The sequence below is a fragment of the Marmota flaviventris genome, chromosome 13 (assembly GCF_047511675.1).
Source record: "Marmota flaviventris isolate mMarFla1 chromosome 13, mMarFla1.hap1, whole genome shotgun sequence".
NCBI lineage: Eukaryota > Metazoa > Chordata > Mammalia > Rodentia > Sciuridae > Marmota > Marmota flaviventris.
In genome coordinates, this window is record NC_092510.1 from 2,368,985 (window position 1) to 2,386,411 (window position 17,427).

Sequence of the window (17,427 nt, forward strand, 5' to 3'; positions counted from 1 at the left end):
AGCACTGAGACACATCCCCATCCCTGTTTTGTATTTTGTTTAGAGAGAGGGTCTCATTGGGTTGCTTAGCACTTCACTTTTGCTGAAACTGGCTTTGAACTTGACATTCTCTTGTCTAAACCTCTCAAGCAGCTAGATTACAAGCATGATCAACCATGCCTGGCTCATATAATGTTTTATTAATCTCTATCAAAATGCAGTTTCTACAAATTTATTTTGAATCTGTCAATAGGTACCTATGGTGCCCAATAATCCAATTCCCCCCTTCTTGTCTTTGGTTTCCTCATCTATAAAACTGAGCAAACCAGAAAATGACTCTCTTATTGCAATAGGGTCCTTTTTTTCTATTTTTTTGTTGTTTGGTTCATATATTTGTATATAATGGTGGAATGTGTTGTTATATATTCTTACATGAACACAGTGTAACAATATAATTTGACAAATATTATTCTCCAGAACTTCCCTCCTCCCTCCATCTCCCCATTTCTTTAATCTACTGTTCTTTGACAAGGGGAAGTATATGGCTATAGGTAGTATTATCTAAAACTCTAAGGTCAGCCCAACATGACTTATTATAGTTATCTACATTAGTTTCATTGGCAAAAGCAAAAGAGAAGGTTTAGCTGTCTGGATTGTAGATTTCATTACATCTACTATAGAGAAACAAATGGGCAGAGTAGATATGGATATGCTGGAATTTCAGGTTATGGTTAGCTCTTAAATTGATAAGTCAGAATCAATAAGGTTGGAATTATTAGAGAAAAACTTATGTAAATCTCCTTCACAATTGGCCACTGATAAAGGTGGTGCTTAGTGACCAAAGCTCAATTTACCTGATGTGAGGCCTAACTGTTAGCAGTGAGAGGTGCATACAATATGTTCACCATCATAGGTCCAGGAATGAGGTTGCCACCAGACAAAGGGGCCAGTCTGGTGGCTTGGTAAAGGTATTTAATATTACCCAGGTTACTTTAGGTGGGGTCCATTTGCATTGTTGAATTTTTGCCTGCAGGGTTTTTCTACAGAGTTAGTTTCTTCATCTTTTTGTTGATGGTTTTGAGGGTCCAGATATTGACTTTTATGGCAAGCATCGAGATGGGGTGAGGCTCCTGTTAACAAATACACACCCTCAACTCATGGTTAGGAGGATCCCTGGACCATCCCATGCATTAGTTATAGGATCCTTCCATGAGACCATAAGTCACTGAGAGGGGGACCCAATGTTAATGGGCTGCTGTTTCTATACAAGATTTTGACATTGAAATAAAAATTAAAGCAAACAAGGTTTTGTTCAAGGCATCAAGAGGGGATTTGTATAGTTTTCTTCCTCTATTTTGTAGCATGGTCTTTAATTTCTCGTGCATTATTTCTATGATGCCTTGAGCCTGAAGGTTAAAGGAGATCCAAGTTACGTGGCGTATATACCAATCTTTGCAAACCACCTGAAAAGTCTTGCTAGTATAGACTGGCCCATTGTCAGTTTTAACAGACATGGAAATATCCATATTTCCAAAACATTTAAGTAGATGGGAGATGGATCTCTTTTGTGATTTCTCCTGTGGAGGCTGTGGCCATTACACAGCCTGAATAGGTATCAATGACTACATGAATATACTTAAATTTCCAAAGAATGCATAATAATTGGAATCCATTGGCCATAAAGCATTAGATTTTAACTCTCTGGGATTTACTCTAGCAGGTTGTAAACCATCAATGGGAAGAAAGAGTGCACACTTTTTGCAGTCTCTGACTACCTGTCTGCAAGCCTCTTTGTTCTTCTTTTATGTGATTGCCATGGCTGAAACCAGCAGAGAGGCTGAATTATTTTCTTCTCCCAGATATTTTATGAGATTTAGAGTTATTCTTTACTGATGTATAATCATTTAAATATTTCATAAGATTATGAGAATTGTCAATAAACATAATTAACTGGACATAACTTTACTAGGTACATATATGAATCTACCACAGTGAATAACATCATCAAGTAAATTAACAAAAGTGGGGGTGCCAATTAGAATAAGATATATTCCATTCTTGTATAATTATACCAAAATACATCCTACTGTCATGTATAACAGACCCAATAATTTTAAAAATGCTTATTTGATTTTTTAATATCTTTAATTAGTTTTTTTTTAATGTTGTGCCAAGGATTGAACCCAGAGCCTAACAAGTACTAGGCAAACATGGTACAACTGAGTGACAACCCCAGCCCCTTGCTTATTTTAAATATATAAGTGCTTCTTAAACTTAAATGACAAATTGGTTTATTATAATTTCAATAAATTTTCTGCAATGAAGAAGAGCAATTTACAATAACCTAGCAATATATATATATATATATATATATATATATATATATATATATATATATTATATATATATATATATTTTCTCTTCTATTTTCCATTAAAATCTTGACTGATGGTGTTCTGAGTTATTTTTTTTAACAAAAATATTTTCCAAGTGCAGTTTCAATCAAGTCACATTTGCCTATTCATGAAGGTACATAAACCAAAATCTTCAGGAATTTCTTTGATTTAGATAAAGAAGGAAATGGTAACTAGATCATAAGAGTGGAGATGTTTTTTCACACTGGTTAGCAACTATCTAAATACAGCCATTGGTAAAAGAGTGACTTTAAGTTTGAAAACATGGGGCAGATTTTGTAAAGAAGAAACAGTACCTCAGGTGTTTCAGTGCCTCAATGAATGCGATGTAAGAGAAGTCATATAAGGAACGTCGTATAACAAATATTCCAGCATCATACAAACACAGGTTTTTAAATTTTTCTTAAACTTGTTTATAGGAGACAGTTCTTTTTTTCATTGGTGATAGATATTCTAACTGCAATGTTACAGGTTGAATTTAATAGGTTCTGTATTTGATAGGATCTCATTTAAATGAAGGTCATGTGGATGAACAAAAAATATTGTAAACTTTTAAAATTCAGCACTTGAAATTAAAAAAAAAAAAAAAGTTTTGGAAATGGGCATGGGATCATTTCCCTAGAAGATTCCTATATCGTTTTTAAAAATATTTTTATTTGTAGATGGACACAATACCTTTATTTTACTTTTATGTGGTTCTGAGGATTGAACCCAGTGCCTCATGCTTGCTAGGCAAGCACTTAACCACTGAGCTACAACCCCAGCCCAATATTTCTATTTCTGCTTATCCAAACATGAAATCCACAGTTTGTGGTAAATAATTTTTATGTAAGCAAAAGTACTTCAGATACTCTAGATACAAGCAAAATAAGACACCATCTTTAATTTTAAGAAATCTGCAGGGAAGATTGAAAAATCAAAAAAAAAATAAATACTGACCATTAAATAATATAACTTATGATACAAAGGAAAACATAATGTATAAAGGCTCAAAGACAAGGGTAAGATCTGAGCAATTTCATGAGGTAAACAGAAGTAAACAAAAATATTACTCTGAAGAATGAGATATGTTTGTGTTAAAATTTATTTTTTACTTACTTTTTATTTCCTTTTCTTTCTTTCATTTTTTTTTTTTTTTGAGCTATAACAAGGGCTTTCTTTGTGGTAGACCATTGAAACTCTTGACGTGAAATTAAGATCAAGAATAAAATCCTGCTTTATATAGAGGGAAATAGATTGACTGAAAGCATGTCAATAAAAATCTTGCTAAAATCAAATACTCCTATTTTTCTTCTAAGAATGCAGATAAAGATGAACAAATATTTCAGTTGTATTTCCATAAGAAATACCTTCTCTTCTCAAGCTGGCATTGGACTCTCAGCAGACACATTTCTGCTTTGCCTTTACATTGTCACTGTTTTGTGGGACACAAACCCAGGATTACTGACCTCCCAATCACCCACATGGCTCTAACAAACATCCTCATGCTCTTTACACATGGGACTTTTGGTATCTACAGATTTTGGAAAAGTGTAGGACAGTTCATGTCAGTTCAAATGCAAAGTGCTTGTCTTCCTGGCCAAGGTCATGAGGGGACTCTCCACCTGCACCACCCATATGCTGGCTGTGCTTTAGGCCATCACCATCTACCTCAGTGGCTCCTAGTTGGTCTGCTTCAAATTAAAAACCACAAATACCATCCAGTGGCTAATTGTTCTCTTATTAATCCTCACCATCTCCACCTATACCAATCCGTTGTTTTTTGTTTTTTTGGTTTTTTTTTATACTGTGGCCAGACCAAATAAAATGCAGCCTGGTCTTCTGTTTCTCACTGACCACTGTTCCTTTCTGCCCATGAACTACAAGCACAGGATCCTCTTTTTTTGCACTGATGGCATTCAGTGATCTCTAGTTTTGAGACTGTATGGTTCTTTCAAGCAGATACATAATAATAATCTTTCATAGATGTAAACAATAATCGTGTTTTTTCAAAGCTCCAGATTTTCTCCATAAAGTTCTCCAGAAAAAAGAGCCACTCACACCCTTCTGCTGCCCATCATGTGTTTTGACATTCAGCATTGTTTGAACTCCATCATCTTACTGTTAATAAGAGTAGTGTGAGGAAGTTATCTCATCTTGAGATGTCTTCAAAGGCTTGGTATCAATGATGATGGCATGCTCAGTCCATTGGTGCTGATCTATGCTGACACTTAAATAATAAATCTATGCAAATTAAAAGGAGAAAAAAAGTCTGCTTCTGACAAAACTGATCAAAAGCAACTTTGTCACTCTTATTAAAATAATATTATCTATTTCAGAAAATTTTCCCTCTTATAAAAATCAATAAAATAGAATTAAAATTTTCTATTACAACCATCTTATCTAAATAGATAACAAATAGCTTGTGGATATTTTTTTTCTGTATCTGGATCAGTTTTTTCAACATTTGCATTAATTTTCACTGTATCTTACACCATTTGCATATCATAAAGTTTTATGTACTTTTTATGTAAATTTTTATGTACTTTGTATCTTAGACATTCATATTTGGTCTATTTTTTTTTTTGTCTTCCTGCCTTAAAGTTCCTGATATTTCTTTCAGTGAAATTCTATTAGAGGAATATTGATGCTTTTCTCTTTTTTGTCTATTAATATGCACATGCTCATATCAAAGCTACTCAGGAGTCTGCAGTAGTATTGCAAGTTTGTGGAAACTTTGGGTAACTTAGTGAGACTCTTTGAACACAACATGTAGAAGATGGATCTCGTTGTTGGACCACCTTAGAGGTTCACTTCCCTATACAAAATTACTACAAAAACAAACTGAACAACAGAAATACAACAAATACCATGAAAGAGTACTTCATGAACAAGAGAATGCCGACATTGTTTTAAAAATAGACGTGTTGGGCACCATGTGAACCAATTAGAAGCCACACACACTTCTGTTCAGAATATAAAAAATAGTATAGTAAGTATAGAAAAGAATTTGATGTTTACTAAAATTTTAAACATAGAATTACCACATGACCTACCAATTTTATTTCTAGCTATATTTTCAAATGAACTGAAAACAGATATTAAAACACTTGAACATGAATATCAATGACAGCACCATTTCCACTAGAAGATATATGAAAATCCAAATTTCCATTAAGGATGTAAACAAATGTGTCTATGTATTTATATGTATTATTGTCTGAATAAGCACAAGTACATATCGATATATTTATATGAACAAATATGTATCTCTATATAGCATCCATATATATGTTTGAATATTATTATGCAATAAAAATGAAATACCGATACAAGTGACCATGTTAACAAATCTCAAAAATATTAAGAAAAGTAGACAAAATCAGACATGAAATTTCACCTGTGCTATAACAACATTTATATTAAATATTCAAAATTTGGAAATCATAGAGTTAGAAAGGAGAGTGTTTGTTGCCAGGGGCTTGGAGGCATTTAAGTGAGTGGTTGATTAACTGATTATATAATTTATTTTCAGTAATTAAAATGTTTAAATCAAAATAATTGTGGTAATTATACCACAAAAGTATAAATGTCACTACTTAACTTATTTTTGATGGGCTCTTTTATGAGAATTCAACCTCAATAACACCAATAAGGAAAAAAAAAATCTTTAAAACACTGAAGTCTATAAAATTATAGTTAGAGGTGACAGAAATGGGCTATGGAATTGAACATAACTTTCTTATCCTTGTATTTGAACACATGACCAGAGTAACTGCATTATGTAGAGCCACAAAAATAGAATCCTAAATACAATGTGTTATATTCTATGTATGTATATGCCAAAATATATTCTATAATTATGCATATCTAAAAAGAACAAATAAAATAAAATAAAAAGAAAGAAACTTTGGATTTATAGTCACTCACGTGTGCTTTGCACCACCAAACTAAAGCATGGATGGTAAAACTGGATACCAGAAATCAAGAGCCTTCTCTGTGTCAGGTAGTATTCTTGATTCATTATTCACTTTGTCCTTATCTTTCCAGTATCATGAGTCCTGATTGGAAGACTTCTGATCTTACATGCTGCAGTGTTGCTGGGCACAAAATAACCAAGCCACCACAAAAGCCTTGTAGATTCCAACAGCAACTCTTTATTCCTGAACTCTCACTGGCACTCTACATGCACATTCTGGGAAAATACACTCCCTCCACTGGGCTCTGTGTACCAATACTCTCAGAACTCCGTGAGAACCCCATGGGAACTCAAGGAGCAGGCGCCTGAGGCAGCAGGATATGCCCTATTCCCAGCAGGATCCACCCTAAACCTGGAGCTACCCTAATCCAGCAGGATCCACTCTAAACCTGGAGCCACCCTAATCCCTGAGCAGGGTCACCTTTCAACCAAAAATGCCATGCATCATTCTTACTTGGCTATGGCTCTCAGCACTTACAGTTGAGTAAACTAAGTTTGAGAGATGACTGATTGTTCCAAGGTCACTATCTATGCAGACTAAGGCTCTGACAATTAATTTGTGTGATTTCCAATTTACTGTATCATGTATCACAATGCAAAGTCAGTATGGTTTTTATGTTTGTTTGTTTTGTTTTGTTTTTGTTTAATTTTGTCCCCATCCTCTTGGAGGAGGAAACAAGAGATAGAAATACAACAGGGCACCAAGAACCATCTGCATAAACTATCAATGTTAAAAACTTGATTGTGGTCATTTTTACACTGGTAAATTGGTATGTGCAAACATGACAATGTATGAATTATATATGTATTGTAAGGGTAAAAGAAATTGAAGTTAAAGTGTAAAAGACCGGGCATTGTAAAGTTTCTAAGCTGCAAAGCCTGAGTTAAAATGTAAAGGACCAGGCATTGTAAACCTGCTTCTAAACTGCAAAGCATGGGTTAAATTCCTGAGGCAGTTAAGACAACACCCTACTGGCCATTTAGTTGATTTATAGCCCAAGATCCTGTGCAGCTTGTCACGTAGGCATTCAAGACCCAAACCAATCAGTTTGAATGTAACCCCCTCCTTAGGAATGACCTATCACTCCAGCCTGACCTGTTCCCGCCAATGAATGTACTAATCAAGTCTAGGAATTGTTGTTTGACTTTCCCATGGTGTATGATGATTTGTTAAAGGAGACTGTGATGTATGTAAAGTCCCGCCTCCCCAAAAAGTGTACTTAAGCATTGCACAACCCCTGCTCTGGGCTCTGGGCTGCTTTCCCTTCTCGAGTGGGCATGGAGCCCCAGCATGCTGGATCAATAAATCCCCTTCTGCCAATTGCATGAGTGGTCTCTTGGTGGTCTCTTTCTCCGATGCTTCGCCGGACCCTTACAGTATAGTTCATTGTATTTCAGTATTATCCTTAATACAATTGTTTTAAATTTGAATGAAAGAAATAAATATATTCCTCAGAAAAACAAACTATATATTTGGAAAGCATAGGAAAAGATGCTGAATATTATATCTCATTAAGAAATTACAGATCAGCCACCACCATGAAGGTCAAGCTGTGCAGTTTTAGTGGGTACAAGATATACCCCATATACAGGAGTCACTATGCAAGGACTAAAGGAAAGGTTTTCCAATTTCTTAATGCAAAATGTGAGTTGGCTTTCCTATTCAAGAGGAATCCTCAGCAGATAAACTGTACTGTCCTCTACAGGAAAAAGCACAAAAAGGCCAGTCAGAAGAAATTCAAAAGAAGAGAACCCAACTTGAAGCCAAATTTCAGAGGGCCATAACTGGTGAATCCCTTGCAGATATCATGGCCAAGAGGAATCAGAAACCAGAAGTTAAAAAGGCTCAATGAAAGCAAGCTCTTAGGCTGCCAAGGAAGCAAAAAAAAAAAAAAAAAAAAATGGCTAAGCAGGCATTTAAAAAGACAGCAATGGCTGCTGCTAAGACTCCCACAAAGGCAACATCTCAGAAAAAGACTGTGAAACCTGAGAAGTTTTCTGCTGTCCGAGTTGGTGGAAAATGCTAAATTGGCAGATGAGATTTTAAAATAAAGATGTAACACTTTTAAATGGAGAAATGTTAAAATAAGGCAATAAAGATGTATGATTGAATGCTAGCTTTGCTTCGATGTGTTTGGGACACACTACACAGACTGAAAGTACTGGAATCTTGCATAGATTTAATCCAAGTTGACTATTCAAATGCTCTTTCCCTGTCATTTCTCTATCCATGACAGGCACATTTGGTTTTTATTGGGTTTGACTTATACATTGGGACCCCCCCTTCTCCCACCATTAGCTATTATCTGATTTGATAGTGCCCAAAATTAAGAGCTATATTAATCTATTGCTCCAAGAAAATAGCATCCCCCTTTCTATTCTGGCTATATTATTCTATCTCTGAAACCAGGGACACTGAATAAGAGTATATTTTACCTATTCCCAGAGTAGTTTGTTGAGCTAGGACTTTTGATGAAGCTGTGCCAAATAAAATAAAATTGCTCAGTAGCCTGATGATCAATAAGTGTGAGAAGAAAAATATTATAATTTGTGAACAGGCTTGTACTCTATAGATGTCTTTATTATCTGCCCACCTGTGCTGAGTTGCAAGGATACAACAATGCATAAGCCATGTCTTAAACAAGCTTTCTCAAGGTAGAATTATGGTGCATGTCAACATTTTCTTCATCCCCAACTATGCAAGTTAATGGATTTCTAATTTTCTTGCTGGTGCATATTAAATTCAGGCATTATTCTAATTGTTGGGTATAATAAATATGTTTGGCGAGAAAAAAAAGAAATTACAAATTAAACACACTTATAAAAATTTATAAAACTTTATACCTGACAATATTAAGAGCTGGCAAAGATACGGAACAAGAGGAACTCTCATACATTGCTATTGAGATAACAAAATTGGACAGCAACTCTGGAAGACAGTTTGGTAGCTTCTTAAAAATCACAATATACACTTAATACGGCCTGCTAATTGTATTTATCAGCGTTAATTCAATGGAATTGAAAGCTATGTCCACATACAAGTGTCCACAAAACCCACATACAAATGTCCACAGCTTCTTCACTCATGATTGCCAAGAAAAGAAAGCAGCTAAGAGATATTTCTGTAGCCATTTACCTGTTATTAATGTAAACACTTTGATACATCCAAACACTGGAGGGTCACTCAAAAAATTTAATAGAATGAAATTTACTATCAAACATGAAAACACATGGAGACATCATTAATACATATTGCAAGAAAGAATATATCGTCTGAAATGCCATATTTGTGTGATTCCAAATTTATGACATTCTGGAAAAGTCAAACATTAAAAATGGTAAACATTGCCAAGAAATCAGCCAGAGTAGATGTTAAAGAGGTGAAGAACAGGGACTTCTGGCATGGTGAATCTACTCTGTAAGATGCCATCATGGTGAAAATTGAATTCTTTCTCAATGCTTTAAAAACTGTAAAATTGCCTTTTTAATATATAGCTAAATATTTCTTGCCATTAATAATTATTTAGTACCATCACTATTGGCAAAATATTTTGATTTTGTACTTACATCAAATATTTCTCAGTAATATACAAAAAATAGTAGAAACACTGAATAGGAAAGGCATATGGGAACATGGTCCTGTATGATTCATTTTTCTGTAAATATACAACACTCCTTAAAATAAAGTCTGTTCATTAAAACAATCAAAAAAGGCTTGGTGATTTTCCTAGCCTCAAAAATGTCTGGCCCTAGAACTGGCACTCAACAATAAAATTTGTACTGAGAATTAATAATTTCCAACAACCTTTTCTTTCTTTCTTTCTTTCTTTTTCTTTTATTTATCTTTTTTTGTATATTTTCTGCCAAGTGTTGCTGATCTTTTCCAACAAGAAAATCTATTTTTTTTCTATTGTAATTATCTTTTTAGAGAACAGTGAACATAAGCTCTTAGTGAATAAACTAGTACCTTACATTAAAAAGATGCGTATACATCAATAAAAATAATTATTTATCATTCTGCTCCATAGATAGTAAATCATTAAATACTAAGGAAAAGATGTTCTAAACATATTTTACTAAACTCATATTCATGAGAAAATTATCTGACATATTTTTTAAGTCCACCTCACTTCAAATATGCTACATATAAAATGAGATTACTTTCTTTTTCTTACCCAACATACATCTGGTTGAAATAAATGAAGATAGTCCAAGTAAAGGGGTTTGCTGATACACATTAAGGGGCAGATAAATTGTGGGTGATATTACTGAGAAACACAGTCCTATTGATCAGATAAATAATAGGCATTTGGTGATACTGAGAGCTCCATAATCTTTCTCCATTTTTTTTTTTAAACTTGACACTTCCCATGTATATCTTGCAATTCTGAGCTATGGTAGTTACTAACACTAACCTACCAGAAACAGATAACATGGTCTGTGAGTCATATCTTTCCAAATCAAGTTCCATTATGCTCACAACAATATTTAGTAGAGTTGGACATGATCAGGGCCAGGCAGGACCTTCCCTTACATTTCTCAGACAAGGTTAACAGAAAAGAGGTTCCCATTTTGGTTTCTAGAATGGGGAAGAGAAAATCCTGCATGATTGGCATCAATGATTTTTTTTCGCAGTTCTTAAACTACCTGCTCATGGCTAAGCTGGACTGTACAATAGCTGAAGAAATTATCTTCAAGCACAGATTGGTTCATAATGACAATGTATATCTGCTAAATATTCAATATGATGAGGGTGAGAGAATGAGAAGATAGACTACAATGGAAAGGGAAAATTGGAAGAAAAATTGGCTCCCTCAGGTAGAAGGTGCTTTAACCTATCTCCATTCCCAAATGAGAAAAAAAAAATTAGTCAAATTTCTTCCTTCCTTTCTCTCTTGTCTACTTTCTTCCTTCCTCATTTCATTGGTTATTTTTTTCTTATTTCTCATTTTCCATCCCTTCCTTGATTTCTTTCTAGAGAAGATGTCTCAGTTCACTCTCCATATTTACTTCTCAGAAACTAGTCATTTGAAAAATAAAGCTCTATGGGAGGCATATCCATTTATATAGGGTGCCATTACTCTAAATTGTTTTCAATTGAAAAACCTGAAAAAAATATATTGTAAGAGTATACACACTTACATGAAATATTAGTTTGGGGTTTATACAAATTTATATTCTTATACACCAAGCCATACATATCTGGGGCATAGTGAGAGGCATTACATTGTTTTACTAGGAACAGAACAACAACAACAACAACAAAACATGACAACAGCAATAAAAACCAAATTATTTTCTATTACATTACTGACTTTTCTGTAATAAAAGCAGTTTATGATAATTTAAAGTTATTTTGTCTTTTCTTGAAAAATATTTAAACTTTCAAATGAATTTTTACTGATTTTTTTTACCCAAATACCAAAGAATGATTTTGTTCACTGAAAACTTTAAAGAAAATATGTTTTTCAAAGACAATTTAAATTCATTTAATGAATGACAGCAGACTTACATTTCAGGTATTCAGGTGTTCAGGTAAAGTAAGCATTTTCTTTTCTTTTTTTGATGGATCTTTATTTATTCATTTATTTATATGTGGTACTGAGAATAAAACCCAGTATCTCACACATGCTAGGCAAGTGCTCTACCACTGAGTCCCAACTTCAGCCCCTACATATATACTTTTTGCTTGTATTATTGTACATAATAGTTGGGTTTGTTTTTACATAATCATACATGCATGGGATATAATTTACTCCATTTCAGGCTCCAGTTTCTCCCATTCTTACCCTTCTCCTTCTCCCTATTCTCCTTCCTCTACTCTTAAAGTAAGCATTTTCTATAGAATTTTTTTTTTTTTGTAATTTTAAAGGAGAAAGGTAATTGGATCATCAGAGTACAACTTTACTCCAAATATCTGAATCCATACATTGATATCAGGATGGCCAAAGCTTGGGAAAAAAAGGAAATTTTTCTTGAAGAAAACTCAAAGCCCTGGGTACCTACTTTGTACCCATGAGTCTTTCAGGCACTGAGTGACTATTCTAGATGAGGCACCACAGTTAATCAATACTGCACCATTATTCAAAGCATAACAATTTATCTGAGAAGACTTTCTGTTATTACTGAATTTATTCATGGGAAATACTCATTTTCCCTTTTTGGTCACAGATGGGTGAAAGACAGTTTAACAAGTTGAACTTGACAGTTTCTTCTACCACAGCCTGGTTTATTAGTTTTCCTTGAAATTAAGAAATTTTATTGAATTTATTAAAAACATGTGTGTAAACTATTGCCTTCTACTCTGTACTCAGCAGCAAGAGAACTGATGTTCTATTTGCTTAACTTTATTGCTTTCTACAAAACATCTCTAGGCTTCACGTTTGGATTTCCAGCTAAATTCAGCATGATGTTTATGATAGTGCTTCCCTTATTTCCCTATTTCTTAACACTGTGATAGTATCTTACATTCTCCTAATTTACAAACACCTAAATATTTTAGTGTAGTAATTATCCCAATGCACACACACACACACACACACACACACATGAAAAATGTTGATTCCACTTCTCATGGAACTTAGCTTTTAATTCAGAAGCATTTCATAAGCTTCATCCTGCTCCCATGGAACTCTGTCACTTCCCTTGACTGACCCTCATGTGTTTTATTTATTTCAAAGCTTTGTACCTTTATTTCAGGAGCATTATTTCAAGAGTATGAATAACATTAAATTCCATTAGAAATAAATTTGATAATATTGGAGAGTTAGAGTGTTAAAATATTTTATCCCATCATTTCATACTTCCATGTAGAGACTCTGATAGAAATTATAGCTACTTTAAGTGTTGTTTGAATCAAAAATTTAAGATGTGGGCTAAAAACCTTCAGTAAAATACCCAAATTGAAGTCATGGCTGTGTTATTTAATGCAGTTTTACTAAGTGACCACAAAAATCTGGATACACACACACACACACACACACACACACATGTGTTTAAAGAAAGGAGTCCTGGAGGTGTCAGTCCTCTTCTGGGGAAAACAAAAAAATGTTTAAAAATATATTGTTTTTTGACGACTAACATTTGTCAAAGCAAGCTAATGTTAGGGTAGTCATTTCTCCTCTAAAGCATGAAGTCTTGAGTGTACTACATTAATTCTCGAAAGCCAGGCTTCATCACAAGCCTAACAACTAAGATAAACCCAGTATCAGAGGAATTCTCAGCCCAGTTCTACAAGAAGTTGAAAAAAGAATGAACACCAATTCTTCTAAAATTATTTTATGAAATAGAAAATAGCAAAACCTTCTAACCTCCTTCTATGAAACTAATATCAACCTGATGCAAAAACCAGATAAAGACAAATCAAGGAAAGAATATTTCAGACCAGTATTCCTGATGAACAGAGATGTAATAATTCTTATTAAAATTATGGCAAGCAACATACAAAATCATATTAAAAAATATTACAACATGATCAGTGGGGTTTGTCCCAGGGATGCAGGGTTGGTTCAACACATGGAAATAAATAAACATTTTTAAGTAAATAGATGTAAAGACAAGAATCAGAAAATTATCTCAATAATTGCAGGAAAAGCATTTGACTAAATACATGGTCAAAGCATTAGAAAACTATGTATAGTAGAGATATATTTTAACAGTATAAAAGCTGTCTATGATAAACACAAGGGAAACTTATACTGAAAAGAGAAAACTGGGAGAACAAAGGATTACAAAGAGGAATGTGGACTCACAGCAAAACAAAAACAAAAGAACAAAAAGGCAGGGGGGAGGGGTGTCAGAAGGACAGAAGTGGGTAGCCAGAGCAAGGAAAAGGCATAGTATTTTTTTCTTCTTCTTCTTCCCATTTCTTTCAAAAACAAACACAAGAAAACACACATGCACACACAACCGTTTTTCCCCTATTAGAAACATAAATAGTGCAAAATTGAACACTCTGTCCTTCTCTCATCCAAAGGCAAAAAAAAAAAAAAAGAAAAAAGAAAAGGCAGGCTGGAGGCTGTGCCCCAAGAGCCCCTTTCCACAGGAGCGGACAGGGCGCGTGGGTTTGTGCAACACAGGGAAGTGTGGGCAACAGAGGCAGCTCGAGGGGGGACAGAGGCAGCGTGAAGGGGGAGTCATATGCTCGACCCCTAAGGAGCAGGGGGTCCAGCTTGTCAAAGTCCAGGGCGCCCTCTCCAAGTTCTGGGAACCCCCGGGGATATCCCTGGGGACCATGCCCACTCCATGTCCTGGGCATCCTCAGGGAGGGGGTCGCCAGGGCCACACCCTCTCCAAGTACTGGGAGCCCAAGCCCCCCCCACCAACCCGCCCCTCAAGGAGGGGGTCATGCATGCGCCCAGAGCTCAGGCTCAGTATGCAGGCACCTGGTGCTGGGGCAGAAGCTGGCAGCCACTGTTGACGTGGCTGAGGACTTTCTGCTTGAGCTGCGCCACCTGCTCGAGCAACAGGCTCAGGTGGGATGCCAGCTCCGTGTTCTGGCTCTTGAGCATCTTCACATTCTCCTCCAGGCACGAGATGAGCTCCAGATTATGTTTGCGGTGCTTGTGATGCTGTTGAGCAGCCTCTTGGGCTCCGTCTTGATGCGTTCCTGCATGTCCATGTGGATGGGCGACAGCGGCAGGCTCTCACCAAAACTTGGCACAAGGGGCATCATCTGAGGCTTGTCTTTGAGCACGGCCAGGCAGAGAGGCCCCAGTGCGCCAGGGGCGGCATGGTGGGAAGTGAACGGGCCAGGCAGCAAAGGCGGGCCTTGCAGCGCCCCCAGCACCAGTGGCGCCACCCGCAGAGCTGCTCAGGTTTGCTTAGACCGGTGCCTCTGGCGCGCCCCTGGACAGGGCCAGTACTCTGCAGTGTGTGGGTGCCTTCAATGACTTGCCAGAGGGTTCTCCTGCAGGTGGCCTGCGCCAAGCTGGTTCTGCTTGTGCAAATCCTTGACAATATCCTCATGAACTCTGCCGCCACCTTGGAGCAGAGGAACTGAGTGCTCATCAGCATGGTGGTGACCAGCCCTTTGGACTGGATGATAAGGCGCTCCAGCTCAGGAGAGGCGAGCTTGAGCAGCCTCACTTCGGAGTGGAGAGCAGGCCATGGGGGGCGCCGGCGCTGGGGGCGCCATCTGCAGGCAGGGGGGCCATAAGTGGTGCTCCTGCTTCTGGCCGCCGCCCTCAGGGGCCTCAGGGGAACAGGCAGCCAGGTCGCTAAGTTGCCGCCAATGCCACTGGCGTTGCCGCCCAGACCGCTCAGTGCCTCATCTCCCTAGAAAGGTGTTTCCATCCTCAGCCTCCCCCACCAAGCTGGCCCGAGTGGTGGTGGGGGAGTGGCCTGGCCTCCCTGAGGATCCATGCCCCCCACCACCCTACACTTGACCCTGCTCCCGCCCAGGCAGCAGCAGCTGCGCCTGGACCTCCAATGTCAGAGGCGCCTAGGAAACACTATTCTTAAGGGAGAAAAATTTAAAGCATTCCCTCTAAAAATTCAAAAAAAAAAAAAAAAAAAAAGAAAAGAAAAAGAACGCCCTTTTTTGCCACTTCTATTCTACATCATCATTGAAACACTATTCAAAACAATTAGATGAAAGAATTAAAGATAAATGAAGAGAAAAAGAGGAACTCACACTATCACTCTTTGCTAATGACATGCTTCTATATTTAGAAAATCCAAAAAAAAAATTCACTGAAAACTTTCTTGACTAATAAATAAATTTATCAAAGTAGCACAATATAAAATAAACACCCATAAAACAAATGCATTACTATAATTAAGCAGTGAATCCACTGTAAAAAAAAAAATTAGGAAAACCACCCAATTAACAATAGCCTCATGGGCTGGGGATGTGGCTCAAGCGGTAGCATGCTCGCCTGGCATGTTTGTGGCCCGGGTTCGATCCTCAGCACCACATACAAACAAAGATGTTGTGTCCACCGATAACTAAAAAATAAATATTAAAAAATTATCTCTCTCTCTCTCTCTTTCTCTCTAAAAAAAAAAAAAAAAACAAAACAAAAACAATAGCCTCATAAAAGAAAAAGAAACATAAAATAAAATACTTCGGAATCAATCTAAAAATCAGGAAAAATACTTCTACAATGAAAACTAAGGAACACTAAAGCACTAAAGATAGAAATTGAAGATCTTAAAAGATGTAAAGATGTCCCATTCTCTTGGAAAAGCAGAATGATCAGTCAAAATGGACATTCTAACAAAATAGTTATACAGATTCAATGCAATTCCTTTTAAACTCCCAAAGACATTCTTCATAAAACTAGTAAAAGCAAACACGAAATTAATTTGAAAAAAAATAGGAGAGCCACAAAAGCCAAAACATCACAATACTAGACCTTAAACTATACTACAGAGAAATAGTTGGAAAAAAAAAAGTTATCAAAAGACATATAGACCAATATATACTAGACAAAGGTGCCAAAAACATAAATTGGAGAAAAGATAGCCTCTTCAACAATTGGTGCTGGGAAAACTGGAAATCCATATGTAGAAAGAGGAAATTAAAACTCTGTTCAAAAAATCAACTCAAAGTAGATCAAAGACTTAGACATGAAAACTGAGACCCTGTGCCTAACAGAAAAAATAGAAGGTCCACATCCTCAACATGTTAGCTTAGGAACTGAGGTCTTGAACAAGACTCCTAAAACACAACCAGTAAAATTAGGAATCAATAAATGGGATGGATTCAAACTAAGAAGCTTATTCTCTGCAAAGGAAACAATCTATAACACGAAGAGAGAGCCTACAGAATGGAAAAATAAATCTTTACCACACACACATCAAATAGAGCAGTAATCTCCAAGATATATAAAGACCTCAACAGTCTTAATGCCAAAAAAGAGACATAACCCATCAATAAATGGACTAAGGAACTGAACAGACACTTCATACAAGAAGTACAATTGATCAAAAAACATATAAAAAAGGCCATCATCTTTAGCAATTAGAGAAATCCAAATCAAAACTATTTCAATACTTCATTTCACTAGAATGTAGTCATAATGGCAATTATAAAGAATACAAGCAATAATAGTGTTCATGAGGATATGGGAG

The 17,427-nt window shown here is 36.2% G+C and overlaps 1 pseudogene; it reads left to right on the plus strand.

Annotated features, from left to right (window-relative positions):
- Window positions 1-7,890: 7,890 nt before the first annotated feature.
- Window positions 7,891-8,378, plus strand: LOC114079078 (large ribosomal subunit protein eL24-like; annotated as a pseudogene).
- The last annotated feature ends 9,049 nt before the right edge of the window (window positions 8,379-17,427 follow it).